The following is a 17,097-nucleotide window of genomic DNA, read 5'->3' as shown; positions in this document are numbered from 1 at the left end:
TGATGAGGCCTCGTCTGCATCCTGTGGCCTCCTGTTTCAAGGAACAACTCACAGGGGGAGGGGCTACAAAGATGGAAGGAACGTATGGATTCTCCCTGGATGATGTGAAGGAGGAACATTTTCTTCCCTAAGGAGCCCCTGACCTTTTACAAAATTCCATAAGTTAAAACTTAGCTAAATGTTTAAATTAGAAAAATAGAAAATTCCATCTGTGTTTAACTCAAGTTTAAGAATAGGAAACTTTAAACTATTGTGTAGGTACATCTGGATTCTGTGCTGTAATTTGGGGAGGAAGATGTCCAGGCTCCCAGGAGGGCCATGTGCTGCATGGGGTCTGTCTCCTCACAGCTGTGAGCTCCTGGAAACCACTAATGGTCTTTGTTCACTTGATAGCCCCTGACCCAGCACACTAGGTCTTGATCAGTGTTTCCAGGATGAACAAGGGATCAGAGAAAGAAGGGGACAGAAAATGGGAGGGAAGGAAACGATGAGATAAGGACAGAGAGACAGAGACTGACTATAGCTTATTCAAAAGAACTTTGTGGGCTTCCCTGGTGGCACAGTGGTTGAGAGTCCGCCTGCCGATGCAGGGGACACGGGTTCGTGCCCCGGTCAGGGAACATCCCACATACCACGGAGCGGCTGGGCCCGCGAGCCATGGCCGCTGAGCCTGCGTGTCTGGAGCCTGTGCCCCACAATGGGAGAGGCCACAACAGTGAGAGGCCCGTGTATCGGGAAAAAAAAAAAAAAAAAAAAAGAACTTTGTATATATTTTGCAGAACTTTAGAAATAAAGAAGAGACAGGGATATAAAGGTGAATAAGTTGGTATTCCTGCTCTCTGGTGATTCAGTTTCTTATGAAAAAGAAAGATATGCCAGTAACAGTGGTGTTGGGCAAAGTATAGGGGCCTTCCCCAGGGAGACCTCTTGGTATGAGGTGCACTCTGTCAGTGGCTGTGAGCATCAAGCTATCTGGTCAAAATGTTCAGAACCTTGCTTGACATTTGGTTCTTTGTAGGTGACATGTCAGTGTGTTTGTTTATATCTTTGGAATCTTTTAACCATCTCTGTACCCCCAGCATCTTGAACTTCCACAAAAATGATGTAAGTATACCTCAATGGAGTTATTTTTCATTCATTGTTCTGGGATCTTAGATAGAAGTCAAATGTTCTTCAGCTCTAGGAAATTTTCTTGTTTTATTTTTTGAAAATACTCCCCCCGCCCATGTTTCTATTTCCAGTTTCTAGGGCTTTTATTAGTCAGATGTTGGAATCCTGGACTGATCCTCTATAGCTCTTATCTTTTCTCTCACACTTCCTATTTTGTTGTTTTTTACATCTATTTTCTGATCTACTGGTCCTTCTATTGGAATTTTTTTTAATGATCAAATTTTTAATTTCTAAGAGTGTTGTCTTGTTTACGGAATTTTCTGGTTTGAGAATATCCTGTTCTTTTTTACGCTTGTAATAGCGTCTCAAGTTTCCCTGAGGATACTGTGTGTGTGTGTGTGTGTGTGTGTGTGTGTGTGTGAGTGAGTGTGTGTATATATATATATATTTTTCTCTTTTTTTTGGCTGTGTTTGGTCTTCGTTGCTGCGCGCAGCCTTTCTCTACTTGTGGCAAGTAGGGGCTACTCTTCATTGCGCTGCATGGGCTTCTCATTTTGGTGGCTTCTCTTGTTACGGAGCGTGGGCTCTAGGCCTGCGGGCTTCAGTAGTTGCAGCATGCGGGCTTAGTAGTTGTGGCGCACGGGCCTAGTTGCTCCGCGGCATGTGGGATCTTCCCAGACCAGGGATCTAACCCATGTAGCCTGCACTGGCAGATGGATTCTTAACCACTGTGCCACCAGGGAAGTCCCTGTATGCATATTTTCTCTTCTTCCCAGAGTTAGCCTTGTTTTCTCCAAGGTCATTTTTACTGTTTTATTTTTCTTTCAACTTTTTATTTAAAAAATGTTCAACTTACATATAAGTTGAAAGAATAGTGCACTGAATGCTCATATATCCTTTTCCTAACCATCAGTCATTAACATTTTGCCACATTTGCTTTCTCTCTATTTCTAGTTTTTTGTTTTTCTGAATCATTTGAAAATAATTGTAGACATCATGACATTTTAGTCCTAAATACTTCAGCATATATTTCTTTTAAGAATAAGGACATTTTCAGACTTACCTCAAGGTCATTACCACACTCCAAACATCTAACACTAATTGAATAATATCTTCTGATATCCAGTTCATATTTAAATTCTACCATTTGTGCCCAAACTTACTTTAATAGCATTTTTTTTTTTTTAGATCCAGGATTGGGTCAAGAGTCATATATTACATTTAGTTATTATGTTTCTTTATTCTCTTTTAACTTAGAACAGTTCTCCCTTACAAATTTTTTGGGTAGGTTTCGTGGTACTGACTTTGAAGAGCTTAGGCTAGCCATCTTGTGGAATGTTCTGCACTCTGCATTTTTCTGATTATGTTAAACATTTTTGGCAAGTACACTCCCTAGGTAATTTTATGCACTTAAGATTGCATCTCCTTGTTTCATTGTGATTAGATTTAGCTTACACATCCTGGGCAGTAATAATATACATGTGACATTGTGTTCTTTTCAGGACATCACATTTAAAGGCACACATGCTCACCAGCCCATCGCTGGTGATGTTGATTTGGATTACCCAGTCAAGGTGTTGTCTGCTTTATCAACTTGTTTTTTCCTTGCAATTAATAAGCCATCTTTGCGGAGAAATTTTAAGACCTTGTAAATATCCTGCTCCTTATCAACTTCCCTATAGATTTAACACCTATTTTCCTGAGCCAATTTTTTTACTATGATGATTGCAAAATGAAGATTTTCAGACTTAACCATTCCCTCCACATTGATCAGTACTTCCTGGCTCTATGAGATGTCCCAGGTTCATATTGTACTTTCCATGTCCTAGTCCTGGAATCAGCTATTTCTCCAAGGAGCTCTGGTTCCTTTTATTGGTTGCCTTTACTGTTGGAGGATATTTTCACTGCATGAATTGTAGTTATAGGTTAGCAGTTTTTTCCCCTTCAGTATTTTAAAGATGTCGTTCCATTGTCTTCTGGTTTGCGTTATTTCTAAGTCAATGTTTTATCATTGTTTAATTTTTTTTTCATTTTTCTCTGCCTTTAAGATTTTTCTATTTATCTTTGTTTTTTAGCATTTGAGCTTCTTGGATCTGTGGGGTGATATTTTCTCATAATATCTGAGATGTTTGAAATGTTTCAGCCATTATTTTTTCAAATATATTTTTGCATGCTATATTATCTCACCTCTCCTGGGACTTCAATTACATGTGTTAGACTGCCTAATATTGTCCTACATGTCACTAAGGCTCTGGTCAATTTTTGCATTTTTTTTCTCCCTGTGATTCACTTTGGATAGGTCTATTGACTTGCCTTCAAGTTCACTGATCTTTTTTTTCCTGCAGTGTCTAATCTGCCCTTCAACCCATTTGGCAAATTTTTTATTTCTGATATTGTATTCTTCAATTCCAGAATTTCCATTTGATGCTTTTTAATAGTTTCCCTTTACCTACTGAATTTCCCCAGTTGTTCACTCACTATGTTCGGTTTCTCCCTTTAAATCCTTAAACTTTTTTTTTTTTTTTACAATTTTTGTTGTATTTTATTTATTTATTTATTTATTTATTTACTTTTGGCTGTGTTGGGTCTTCATTTCTGTGCGAGGGCTTTCTCTAATTGCAGTGAGTGGGGGCCACTCTTCATCGCGGTGCGCAGGCCTCTCACTGTCACAACCTCTCTTGTTGCGGAGCACAGGCTCCAGATGTGCAGGCTCAGTAGTTGTGGCTCATGGGCCTAGTTGCTCCGCGGCATGTGGGATCTTCCCAGACCAGGGCTTGAACCTGTGTACCCTGAATTGGCAGGCAGATTCTCAACCACTGTGCCACCAGGGGAGCCCCCTTAAACATTTTTATAATGGCCTTTTAAAAGTCTGTGTCTGTTAATTCCAACACCTCCTATCATGTGGAGTTTGTTTCTCTTAACTTTTTTTCCTTGATTTTGAATCACATTTTACTGCTACTTCACCTGTCCATTGATTTTCGATTGTTATGTGTACATTGTACATTCTATGCTATGGGAATGATGTGGCTTTAACGTTTGTTGAGGTTCATTTTAGTAGGCAATCGATTTACTGGTGAATCAATTTGATTTGTTTCTTCAAGGCTTGTTTTAAGCCTTGTTAGGACTGGTTTAGAGTATTCCTTACTTAAGGGCTAGACTAGTTCTACTCCTAAGATGTGGCCTTTCTGAGGCCTTAATTGAACTGCACCATAGTTCAGCCACTCTGGCTGGTTGGAACTGCTATGTCTCCCAGTGCTGTGAGACCGCTGGAATCTCTGTGAGGCTCCCAACTTCTCAATAGCTGTTCTCTGCCAGGCTTTGAAGACTCTCATCTCTCTCTGTTCAGCTGAATATTCAGTCAACCACTTGAGGGGACCCCCTATGAAGATTTCTGAATCTCCTTCTCTTACAGCTCTCTCCTTTTCAGTACGCTGCCTCACAAATTTCAGCTGTTTCAACAGCCCTAAAATCTAATTTCTGCCTCTTCAGCTCAATGAGCCCACTGTTCTCTGCTTGGGCTCTACCTCTTTGTACTGTGGTCTAGAAACTGTCCCCAAGAAGAAAGCCAGGTTATGGTGGAGCTCATATGGGCGTTTCTTCTCTTAGGGATCACGGTTCTGTACTACCTGTTGTCACAATATCTAAAAAAAGTTTCTTTATACATTTTGTCTAGTTTTGTAATTATTTATGGCAGGAGGGCTAGTCCAGTGCTAGTTACTCTGTTATAACCAGAACTGTTGGAAAATTTTAAATGCCAAATACAGATTTTAAAAAAACACCACACTTCTTGAACTTTTAATTTCTTCTTTCAGCACTGGTCAATTTGATGAACCCATCTGTTTTATGTTCCCTTTTTTCTTCCTTTTTGGTTCTTTTCAATTAATAAAATATTTTCTATAATTTCCTTTTTTTGGGTCAAATTGTCAGTTATACTTTCTTTCACTATCTTTTTAGTTTTGCACTAATGATTATCCAATAGGATGACAACTTGATTTTCTTTACTTTGTATTTGATTTGGAAAATTTGCCAAGAGGATTTTTTTCTTTACCTTTAAAATTGTTTTACTCTGAGATATCTCAGAGTTGACTATGTACATAGGTGCATTCAACATGTAGATTTAGGCCATTTTTACTTTCAGAAAGTTTTCTGGGATTATATTTCTTTGGGGTTAAACACTTCATATTTATTTAATTTATAATCTACTTTATGGTGGTATAATTTATATAAAATAAAATTCATCAATTTGAAGTGTGTAATTTGATGAGATTTGACAAGTCATATATAGTTGTATAATCATTACTACCATCACTACTGGATTATAGTTTTAAATATTAGTTTCATTCCATTGTTCTGTTTTGCTTTTTCAGCAACTCCAATTATATGTATATAAATCTTTTTTGCCTATTCTCTATAGCTATCATCTTTTCTTTGATCATTTTACCTCCTTATTTATTTATTTTTCTCTTGGCTATATCTCTTATTATATTTTCAGTTGAATTTTCATCTACTTTGGGCATCTTGTGATTTAATCTTTACTTCTGAAATCCTTTAATTAAAAAAATTTAAAGATTTTATTGAGATATAATTGACTTATAACATTATATTACCTTCAGGTGTACAACATATTGAGTTGATATTTGTATATATTTCTTTTTCTTTTTCCTAAAAAAAATTTTTTTTACAGCGGGTTCCCATTAGTTATCATTTTATACACATCAGTGTATACATGTCAATCCCAATCTCCCAATTCATCACACCACCACCACCACCCCTGCCATTTTCTGCCCTTTGTGTCCATAAGTTTTTTCGCTACATCTGTGTCTCAATTTCTGTCCTGCAAACTCGTTCATCTGTACCATTTTTCTAGGTTCCACATATATGTGTTAATATACGATATTTGTTTTTCTCTTTCTGACTTACTTCACTCTGTATGACAGTCTCTAGATCCATCCACGTCGCTACAAATGACCCAATTTCATTCTTTTTTATGGCTGAGTAATATTCCATTGTATATATGTACCACATCTTCTTTATCCATTCATCTGTCGATGGACATTTAGATTGCTTCCATGTCCTGGCAATTGTAAATAGTGCTGCAATGCACCTTGGGGTGCATGTGTCTTTTTGAATTATGGTTTTCTCTGGGTATATGCCCAATAATGGGATTGCTCGGTCACATGATAATTCTATTTTTAGTGTTTTAAGGAACCTCCATACATGTTCTCCATAGCGGCTGTATCAATTTACATTCTCACCAACAGTGCAAGAGGGTTCACTTTTCTCCACACCCTCTCCAGCATTTGTTGTTGGTAGATTTTCTGATGATGCCCATTCTAACTGGTATGAGGTGATAACTCATTGTAGTTTTGATTTGTATTTCTCTAATAATTAGTGATGTAGAGCAGCTTTTCACGTGCCTCTTGGCCATCTGTATGTTTTCTTTGGAGAAATGTCTACTTAGGTCTTCTGCCCATTTTTTGATTGGGTTGTTTGCTTTTTTAATAATGAGCTGCATGAGCTGTTTATATATTTTGGAGATTAACCCTTTGTCCATTGATTTGTTTGCAAATGTTTTCTTCCATTCTGAGGGCTGTCTTTTTGTCTTGTTTATAGTTTCCTTTGCTGTGCAAAAGGTTTTAAGTTTCATTAGGTTCCATTTCTTTATTTTTGTTTTTATTTCCATTACTCTAGGAGGTGGATCAAAAAAGATCTTGCTGTGATTTATGTCAAAGAGTGTTCTTCCTATGTTTTCCTCTAAGAGTTTTATAGTGTCCAGTCTTACATTTAGGTCTCTAATCCATTTTGAGTTTATTTTTGTTTATGGTGTTAGGGAGTGTTCTAATTTCATTCTTTTACATGTAGCTTTCCAGTTTTCCCAGCACCACTTATTGAAGAGACTGTCTTTTCTCCATTGTATATTCTTGCCTCCTTTGTCATAGATTAGTTTACCATAGGTGTGTCAGTTTATCTCTCAGCTTTCTATCCTGTTCGATTGATCTATATTTCTGTTTTTGTGCCAGTACCATACTGTCTTGATTACTGTAGCTTTATAGTATAGTCTGAAGTCAGGAAGTCTGATTCCTCCAGCTCCGTTTTTTTCCCTCAAGACTGCTTTGGCTATTCAGGGTGTTTTGTGTCTCCATACAAATTTTAAGATTTTTTGTTCTAGTTCTGTAAAAAATGCCATTGGTAATTTGATAGAGATTGCATTGAATCTGTACATTGCTTTGGGTAGTATAGTCATTTTCACAATATTGATTCTTCCAATTCAGGATCATGGTATATCTCTCCATCTGTTTGTGTCATCTTTGATTTCTTTCATCAGTGTCTTATAATTTTCTGCATACAGGTCTTTTGTCTCCCTAGGTAGGTTTATTCCTAGGTACTTTATTCTTTTTGTTGCAATGGTAAATGGGAGTGTTTCCTTAATTTCTTGTTCAGATATTTCATCATTAGTGTGTAGGAATGAAGGAGATTTCTTTGCATTAATTTTGTATCCTGCAACTTTACCAAATTCATTGATTAGCTCTAGTAGTTTTCTGGTGGCATCTTTAGGATTTTCTATGTATAGTATCATGTCATCTGCAAACAGTGATAGTTTTACTTCTTCTTTTCCAATTTGTGTTCCTTTTATTTCTTTTTCTTCTCTGATTCCCATGGCTAGGACTTCCAAAACTATGTTGCATAATAGTGGTGAGAGTGGACATCCTTGTCTTGTTCCTGATCTTAGAGGAAATGCATTCAGTTTTTCACCATTGAGAATGATGTTTGCTGTGGGTTTGTCATATATGGCCTCTATTATGTTGAGGTAGTTTCCCTATATGCCCACTTTCTGGAGAGTTTTTATCATAAATAGGTGTTGAATTTTGTCAAAAGCTTTTTCTGCATCTATTGAGATGATCATATGGTTTTTCTTCTTCAATTTGTTAATATGGTGTATCACATTAATTGATTTGCAAATATTGAAGAATCCTTGCATCCCTGGGATAAATCCCACTTGAATATGGTCTATGATCCTTTTAATGTGTTGTTGGATTCTGTTTGCTAGTATTTTCTTGAGGATTTTTGCATCTATATTCATCAGTGATATTGGTCTGTAATTTTCTTTTTTTGGATTATCTTTGTCTGTTTTTGGTATCAGGGTGATGGTGGCCTCATAGAATGAGTTTGGCAGTGTTCCTTCCTCTGCCGTTTTTTGGAAGCGTTTGAGAAGGATGGGTGTTAGCTCTTCTCTAAATGTTTGATAGAATTCACCTGTGAAGCCATCTGGTCCTGGACTTTTGTTTGTTGGAAGATATTAAATCACAGTTTCAATTTCATTACTTGTGATCGGTCTGTTCATATTATCTATTTCTTCCTGGTTCAGTCTTAGGAGGTTATACCTTTCTAAGAATTTGTCCATTTCTTCCAAGTTGTCCATTTTATTGGCCTAGAGTTGCTTGTAGTAGTCTCTTAGGATGCTTTGTATTTCTGCAGTGTCTGTTGTAACTTCTCCTTTTTCACTTCTAATTTTATTGATTTGAGTCCTCTCCCTCTTTTTCTTGATGAGTCTGGCTAATGGTTTATCAAGTTTGTTTATCTTCTCAAAGAAACAGCTTTTAGTTTCATTGATCTTTGCTATTGTTTTCTTTGTTTCTATTTCATTTATTTCTGCTCTGATCTTTATGATTTCTTTCCTTCTAACAGCTTTGGGTTTTGTTTGTTCTTCTTTCTCTAGTTCCTCTAGGTGTAAGATTAGATTGTTCATTTGAGATGTTTGTTGTTTCTTGAGGTAGGATTGTATTGCTACAAACTTCCCTCTTAGAACTGTTTTTGCTGCATCTCATAGGTTTTGGATCATTGTGTTTTCATTGTCATTTGTCTCTAGGTATTTTTTGATTTCCTCTTTGATTTCTTCAGTGATCTCTTGGTTATTTAGTAACGTAATTTTTAGCCTCCATGTGTTTGTACTTTTTACGTGTTTTTCCCTGTAATTGATTTCTAATCTCATAGCATTATGGTCAGAAAAGATGCTTGATATGATTTCAATTTTCTTAAATTTGTTGAGGCTTGGTTTCTTACCCAAGGTGTGATCTTTCCTGGAGAATGTTCCATGCACAATTGAGAAGAAAGTGTAATCTGCTGTTTTTGGATGGAATGTCTGATAAATATCAATTAAATCTATCTGGTCTATTATGTCATTTAAAGCTTGTGCTTCCTTATTAATTTTCTGTTTGGATGAGCTGTCCATTGGTGTCAGTGAGGTGTTAAAGTCCCCCACTGTTATTGTGTTACTGTCGATTTCCTCTTTTATAGCTGTTAGCAGTGGCCTTATGTATTGAGGTGCTCCTATTTTGGGTGCATATATATTTATAATTGTTATATCTTCTTCTTGGATTGATCCCTTCATCATTATGTAGTGTCATTCCTTGTCTCTTGTAACATTCTTTATTTTAAAGTCTATTTTATCTGATATGAGAATTGCTACTCCAGCTTTCTTTTGATTTCCATTTGTATGGAATATCTTTTTCCATCCCCTCACTTTCAGTCTGTGTGTGTCCCTAGGTCTGAAGTGGGTCTCTTGTAGACAGCATATATATGGGTCTTGTTTTTGTATCCATTTAACGAGCCTGTATCTCTTGGCTGGAGCATTTAATCCATTCACGTTTAAGGTAATTATCGATATGTATGTTCCTATTATCATTTTCTTAATTGCTTTGGGTTTGTTTTTCTAGGTCCTTTTCTTCTCTTGTATTTCCAACTTAGAGAAGTTCCTTTAGCATTTGTTGTAGAGCTGGTTTGGTGGTGCTGAATTCTCTTAGCTTTTGCTTGTCGGTAAAGCTTTTGATTTCTCCATTGAATCTGAATGAGATCCTTGCCGGGTAGAGTAATCTTGGTTGTAGGTTCTTCCCTTTCATCACTTTAAATATGTCATGCCACTCCCTTCTGGCTTGTAGAGTTTCTGCTGAGAAATCAGCTGTTAACCTCATGGGAGTTCCCTGGTATGTTATTTGTCGTTTTTCCCTTGCTGCTTTCAATAATTGTTCTTTGTCTTTAATTTTGGCAAATTTGATTACTATGTGTCTCAGTGTTTTCTCCTTGGGTTTTTCCTGTATGGGACTCTCTGCACTTCCTGGACTTGGGTGGTTGTTTCCTTTCCCATATTAGGGAAGTTTTTGACTATAATGTCTTCAAATATTTTCTTGGGTCCTTTCTCTCTCTCTTCTCCTTCTGGTACCCCTATAATGTGAATGTTGTTGTGTTTAATGTTGTCCCAGAGTTGTCTTAGTCTGTGTTTATTTCTTTTTTTTTTGGTTTTTTGTTTTTTAGCGGTACACGGGCCTCTCACTGTTGTGGCCTCTCCCATTGTGGAGCACAGGCTCCGGACATGCAGGCTCAGCGGCCATGGCTCACATGCCCAGCCGCTCCGTGGCACGTGGGATCTTCATGGACCGGGGCACGAACCCGTGTCCCCTGCATCGGCAGGCAGACTCTCAACCACTGCGCCACCAGGGAAGCCCTGTCTTTATTTCTTTTCATTCTTTTTTCTTTATTCTGTTCTGCAGCAGTGAATTCCACCATTCTGTCTTCCAGGTCACTTATCCATTCTTCTGCCTCACTTATTCTGCTATCGATTCCTTCTAGTGTATTTTTCATTTCAGTTATTTATTGTTCATCTCTGTTTGTTTGTTGTTTAATTCTTCTAGGTCTTTGTTAAACATTTCTTGCATCTTCTTGATCTTTGCCTCCATTCTTTTTCTGAGGTCCTGGGTCATCTTCACTATCATTATTCTGAATTCTTTTTCTGGAAGGTTGCCTATCTCCACTTCATTTAGTTGTTTTTCTGGGGTTTTATCTTGTTCCTTCATCTGGTGCATAGCCCTGTGCCTTTTCATCTCGTCTATCTTCCTGTGAATGTGGTTTTAGTTCCACAGGCTGCAGGATTGTATTTCTTCTTTCTTCTCTGTTTATATTTCTATCTGACTTTTTCTTCTATCTCTTTCCTGAGTTTGATTAACTCATTTCACATCTTGGTTTTTGTCCATTTCTATCCAGAAAATTTGAATTTTGGTGTTTTATATCTTCAAATGCCTATTTAATAACATTTAATTTGTGTTGGATAGTGTGTCATGATTTTCATCCATTTCTTTGTTGTTTTGGAGGGGAATAAATTCATCAGCTGACCATATTAGACTCTCACTTATTGTTTTCTTCTCAAAGTGGCTTGGTATAGATGCTGCCTGTGATTTGTTTATTTAAAAGTGTGTTGAATTTTCCCGGCCTGCTAATAACAGGTGATTCTTTGTGGGGAGAGGTAAAGGGCTTGGGTGGTTTACTAAGATTCTTAGTTCAGGCATGCCTTCTTTTATTGATAAGTGTAGTGAAATTTCTTTAATAGATTGTGCTTTACTGAGGGAGAGATTAGTGTGTCTTCTGATTCTTCAATTTTCTTTTGTTTCTGTAGGACTTCTACTTTCCACCATTTTCCAGTCTCCAAGTAATGCTTCCCCCTTCTAAGCAGCCTTCCTGTCCCTACAAGTGGAGGCTTTCCAAGACTGTTATTTTTGGTTCTGTGCATTTTTGAGTCTCCCCTAGATTCCTCAGTGGCCAGTGCTCTGGCCTGCCAGGTGGCAGACCTAATCTCAGTCTCCCTCCCGCCCTCACTCCCTTCCTTCCTTCCTTCCTACACGTTTATTCAACACTAAACAATCTCTTCCAGATTTACTGAGGTGGCCGACCACATCCACGGCCAAACACACCTTTAAATTGGAATTCAGTTGCTGACCCAGCCTGGCCTTAGCTCTCCTTTTGGCACCAGAGGGCACAATGCTTGGTCTGTAGACATTTCTGTCAGCTTCCTCTTGTGTGAGTCTTGCAGGTTGTTCTCCCTCCAGAACTTAGGGCTGTGGCCAGTTTCAGGACAGCTGCGGTGCAGGGTGGCAGGCCCATCTCAGGGGGCAGATGGAGGCAATCACAGAAATACTGGATACCCCTGCTGGTAAGGTACCAGTAGAAATGTCTCCAGGCAAACTGTTCCTTCCTGTAGCCTGGTGAGGTGAGACAGTATGGCCTTCATGACGTGAAGACTGGGTACATTCTCGTCTGCCAGCTCAGGATGTTTAGGCATGTGGACATCTTTTTTGGCCACCATCACCCCCTCCCTTAAAAGGAGTTCATAAATGACAAGCAGGTCCTTCTTGGGCATCAACATCACGATGGCTGCTGCATCCAGGGCTGGAGCTGGAGAAGGATTCTTAGCATTTCTCTACTCAAGATGATACCCTCTCTTTTTGAAGTGGTGAATTTTATTCATGTGCTTCCACTGCTAGGATTCCCCTGAACCCATCCTTCTTCCCTGCAGTCTTCACCTGACTTTCCAGTTAGAGCTGTGGAGTGAGCTTTGGAGCCAGCTTTGCTGATATCATATGTTTAATTTTCCTCTTACATGTAAATTAAAGTTTGTGGGATCTCTGTCTTGTAGTTATGGTATAGATATAGATTATATGTGATTTGAGTTGCTCTCCTTGTTAGTTTGTATGGGTTTTGGTGGTTGTGTGAAGAGTTGTGGATGTAAGAAACTATCAGTATCCCATGGGAACTCAGTTGAGTCATTTTTTAAAATCTTGATTTTATTTATTTTGGAAGGCTTCCTCAAATTTCTAGTGATTCTTGACTGCTCCTATTTAAGAGCGTGACACAAAAAGGATATCAGGAGCCTCGTGTGTATGTTGAGTTGGGGGTGGGCTTTGCTTTGGGGTGATTGTACGGGAGCTGGCCATTATGCTGGGGGATCCTCTAATGCCATAATGTGCAGTTCTATTCTCTGGGCCACTCATTTCTGTAGGGAAAGAAACTCTATTCTCCTCCCTAAAGGATGGATGTCTGGTTTGACCACAGGGGAACTGGAGGAAGGGGAGAATGGGGGGATTGTTTCTATTTTATATAGATTTTAATTAGCCTCCTTGTTTTCAACCCTACTTGCCCTCCGCTGTTCTACTCTACTTGATTCCTTAGAGAACTGAACTTCTCTGACATTCTGTAGGGCTAAACAGCTCTTTTCTGTATTTTTTCTCTGTGCCAGTGTTCTAATCTGCAGTTTCCTTTATTCTGCTACTTTACTTGTCATGCCTTCTTTTGCTTCCTGTCTTCTAGAATTTTGTCAAAATCACTTATCAGCTGATGGGCCTCCTTTCATTCTCTTGTGGCTGTAGATTTATCTATTTTTTAGTCCTTCACTTTAATTTTAGTGAGGATGTGGGAGGGAATGGAAATAAACAGAGATGTTTAGTCTGCTATTTTTAATTAGAAATCTCTTCTGTTAGAGTTTTAAATGTTTAAAAGAAAAGCATCCCCATTAGGAAAGGAAAGAAGATGGTTGTTCTATGGTTATAAGAACCACCAGGAGGTAGATGTGCTCCTGACCATTGCTCCTGGCCCAGATGGCAGCCGGATGTGGTTGGGCCTGAGGACTGAAGGAGCATCTACCTGCAGTTCACAGCAGAACTCATGAGGGAGGCTGGAACTGAAGACCCTGCACCTACCCCTGGAGCTGAAACTCCACATCCTACATAATGTAGTGTTGAAAATGTCTTTACTTTAACAAAAATGTAGTTATGTGCAGAAATAGAGTCACAGATGTAGAAAACAAACTTATGGTTACTAGGGTGGAATGAGGGATAAACTGGGAGATTGGGATTGACATATACACCCTACTATATATAAAATAGATAACTAATAAGGACCTACTATATAGCACTGGAAACTCTACTCAATACTCTGTAATGGCCTATATAGGAAAATAATCTAAAAAGAGTGGATATATGTGTATGTATAACTGATTCACTTTGCTCTACACCTTAAACTAACACAACATTGTAAATCAACTATACACCAATAAAGATTAAAAATAAACTAAAATAAAAAAGTAGTTATGTGCTATACTGAACATATTTCCCTGTCTTTACATGTTTGTGTGCCATACAGTACCACATCTTCTTTATCCGTTCATTTGTCAATGGACACTTAGGTTGTTTCCATATCTTGGCAATTGTAAATAGTGCTGCTAAGATCATCGGGGTGCATGTATCTTTTTGAATTAGAGTTTTCATCTTCTCTGGATATATGTCTAGGAGTGGGATTGTTGGACCATACAGTAGCTTTATTTTTAGTTTTTTAAGGAACCTCCATACTGTTTTCCATAGTGGCTTCACCAATATACATTCCCACCAATAGTGTGTAGGAGGGTTCCCTTTTCTCCACATCCTCTTCAGCATTTATTATCTGTAGATTTTTAATGATGGCCATTCTGACCAATGTAAGGTGTTATCTCATTGTGGTTTTGATTTGTATCAGACTAACTATTAGCAACGTTGAGCATCTTTTCATGTGCCTGTTGGACATGAAACTAATATGTTACCTGAAACTAACACAATATTGTAAATCAACTATATTTCAATTTTTAAAAATGTTGAATGTTTTTAAAAAAGATATTTAACATCATAACATTAGATGAGTTGCTAAAAGAGTTAGTATAGAGGAAGAAGTGAAGGAGTGCCCTGGAGTACTCCAAAGTAAAGAAGTACAAATTGAAGAACCAGCTGGCTGAGAAAGAACAGCCAGTGAGGAAGGAGGAAAACTCAGAGAGTGTGGTGTCTTGCTAGGGAGTATTTCCAGGAGGAAGAGGCAATGAACCGTGCCAGGTGTGTTGATAGGTCAAGTAAGATGAGGACTGAGGACCGATCATTGGATTTTGCAACACAGAAGTCACTGGTGACCTTGTTCAGAGACGTTCATAGTGTGATAGAGGCAAAAGCCTGACTGAAGTGGATTCAATAGAGAATTGGAGACAACGAGTACAAGTAATACTTTCAAGTGGCTTTTTTTATGAAGAGGAGCAGAGAAATGGGATGGTGGCTGGAAGGGAAGGAAGGATCAAGAGTTTTTCTTTGAAAATGGGAGAAGAGTTGTTACCATCCATCCTCTACACTTTGGGAAATTCTGACGTCAGAATTTAAGCTCACTGACTCTTTCCTCGGCTGTGACCAGTCTACAGTTGAGCTCATCCAAGATGTTTACAACCATAAATTTCCCTCTGAGCACTGCTTTCACTGTATCCAATAAATTCTGTGAGGACTTCCAATACTATATTAAATAGAAGTGCAAGAGTGGGCATCCTTGTCTTGTTGCTGATTTTAGAGTCGTGTGGATGACAGGGTCTTGGTGCTCCGGCCGGGTGTCAGGCCTGTGCCTCTGAGGTGTGAGAGCCAAGTTCAGGACATTGGTCCACCAGACACCTCCCAGCTCCATGTAATATCAAATGGCAAAAGTTCTCCATCTCAATGATAAGACCCAGCTCCACTCAACGACCAGCAAGCTACAGTGCTGGACACCCTATGCCAGACAACTAGCAATACAGGAACACAACCCCACCCATTAGCAGAGAGGCTACCTAAAATCATAATAAGACCACAGACACCCCAAAACACACCACCAGATGTGGACCTGCCCACCAGAAAGACAAGATCCAGCCTCATCCACCAGAACACAGACACTAGTCCCTTCCTACACAACCCACTGAACCAACCTCAGCCACTGGGGGCAGATACCAAAAACAACAGGAACTATGAACCTGCAGCCTTCGAAAAGGAGACCCCATACACAGTAAGTTAAGCAAAATGAGAAGACAGAGAAACACACAGCAGATGAAGGAGCAAGGTAAAAACCCACCAGACCAAACAAATGAAGAGGAAATAGGCAGTCTACCTGAAAAAGAATTCAGAGTAATGATAGTAAAGATGATCCAAAATCTTGGAAATAGAATGGAGAAAATACAAGAAATGTTTAACAAGGACCTAGAAGAACTAAAGAGCAAACAAACGATGAACAACACAATAAATGAAATTAAAAAATATCTAGAAAGAATCAATAGCACAATAACTGAGGCAAAAGAACGGATAATTGACCTGGAAGATAAAATAGTGGAAATAACTACTGCAGAGCAGAATAAAGAAAAAGAATGAAAACAACAGAGGACAGTCTCAGAGACGTCTGGGACAACATTAAATGCACCAACATTCGAATTATAGGGGTCCCAGAAGGAGAAGAGAAAAAGAAAGGGACTGAGAAAATATTTGAAGAGATTATAGTTGAAAACTCCCATAACATGGGAAAGAAAATAGTTAATCAAGTCCAGGAGGCACAGAGAGTCCCATACAGGATAAATCCGAGGAAAAACACTCCAAGACACATATTAATCAAACTATCAAAAATTAAATACAAAAAAAAATATTAAAAGCAGCAAGGGAAAAGCGACAAATAACATACAAGGGAATCCCCATAAGGTTAACACCTCATCTTTCAGCAGAAACTCTGCAAGCCAGAAGGGAGTGGCAAGACATATTTAAAGTGATGAAAGGGAAAAACCTACAACCAAGATTACTCTACCCAGCAAGGATCTCATTCAGATTTGACGGAGAAATTAAAACCTTCACAGACAAGCAAAGGCTAAGAGAATTCAGCACCACCAAACCAGCTTTACAACAAATGCTAAAGGAACTTCTCTAGGCAGGAAACACAAGAGAAGGAAAAGGCCTACAATAACAAACCCAAAACAATTAAGAAAATTGTAATAGGAATATACATATTGATAATTACCTTAAATGTAAATGGATTAAATGCTCCAACCAAAAAACATAGACTGGCTGAATGGATACAAAAACAAGACCCGTATATATGCTCTCTACAAGAGACCCACTTCATACCTAAGGACACATACATACTGAAAGTGAGGTGATGGAAAAAAATATTCCATGCAAATGGAAATCAAAAGAAAGCTGGAATAGCAATTCTCATATCAGACAAAATAGACTTTAAAACAAAGACTATTATAAGAGACAAAGAAGGACACTGCATAATGATCAAGGGATCAATCCAAGAAGAAGACATAACAATTGTAAATATTTATGCACCCAACATAGGAGCAGCTCAATACAAAAGGCAAATGCTAAC

The 17,097-nt window shown here is 38.4% G+C and overlaps 2 pseudogenes across 2 annotated transcripts in view; both read right to left on the bottom strand.

Moving 5' to 3' along the window:
* Positions 1-17,097, bottom strand: part of LOC309805945 (transmembrane epididymal protein 1A-like) — a 63,404-nt pseudogene that overhangs the window by 15,294 nt on the left and 31,013 nt on the right. The gene's annotated exons all lie outside the window — the stretch shown is intronic.
* On the bottom strand, positions 11,812-12,301 carry LOC309806770 (small ribosomal subunit protein eS10-like; annotated as a pseudogene). The gene has a single exon. The product of its transcript is annotated as a small ribosomal subunit protein eS10-like (transcript).

The sequence above is a fragment of the Mesoplodon mirus genome (genome assembly GCF_964341445.2).
Source record: "Mesoplodon mirus genome assembly, chromosome: 6".
NCBI lineage: Eukaryota > Metazoa > Chordata > Mammalia > Artiodactyla > Ziphiidae > Mesoplodon > Mesoplodon mirus.
Note: the sequence above shows the minus strand (reverse complement) of the source record. Positions and strands in the feature narration are given on the sequence as shown.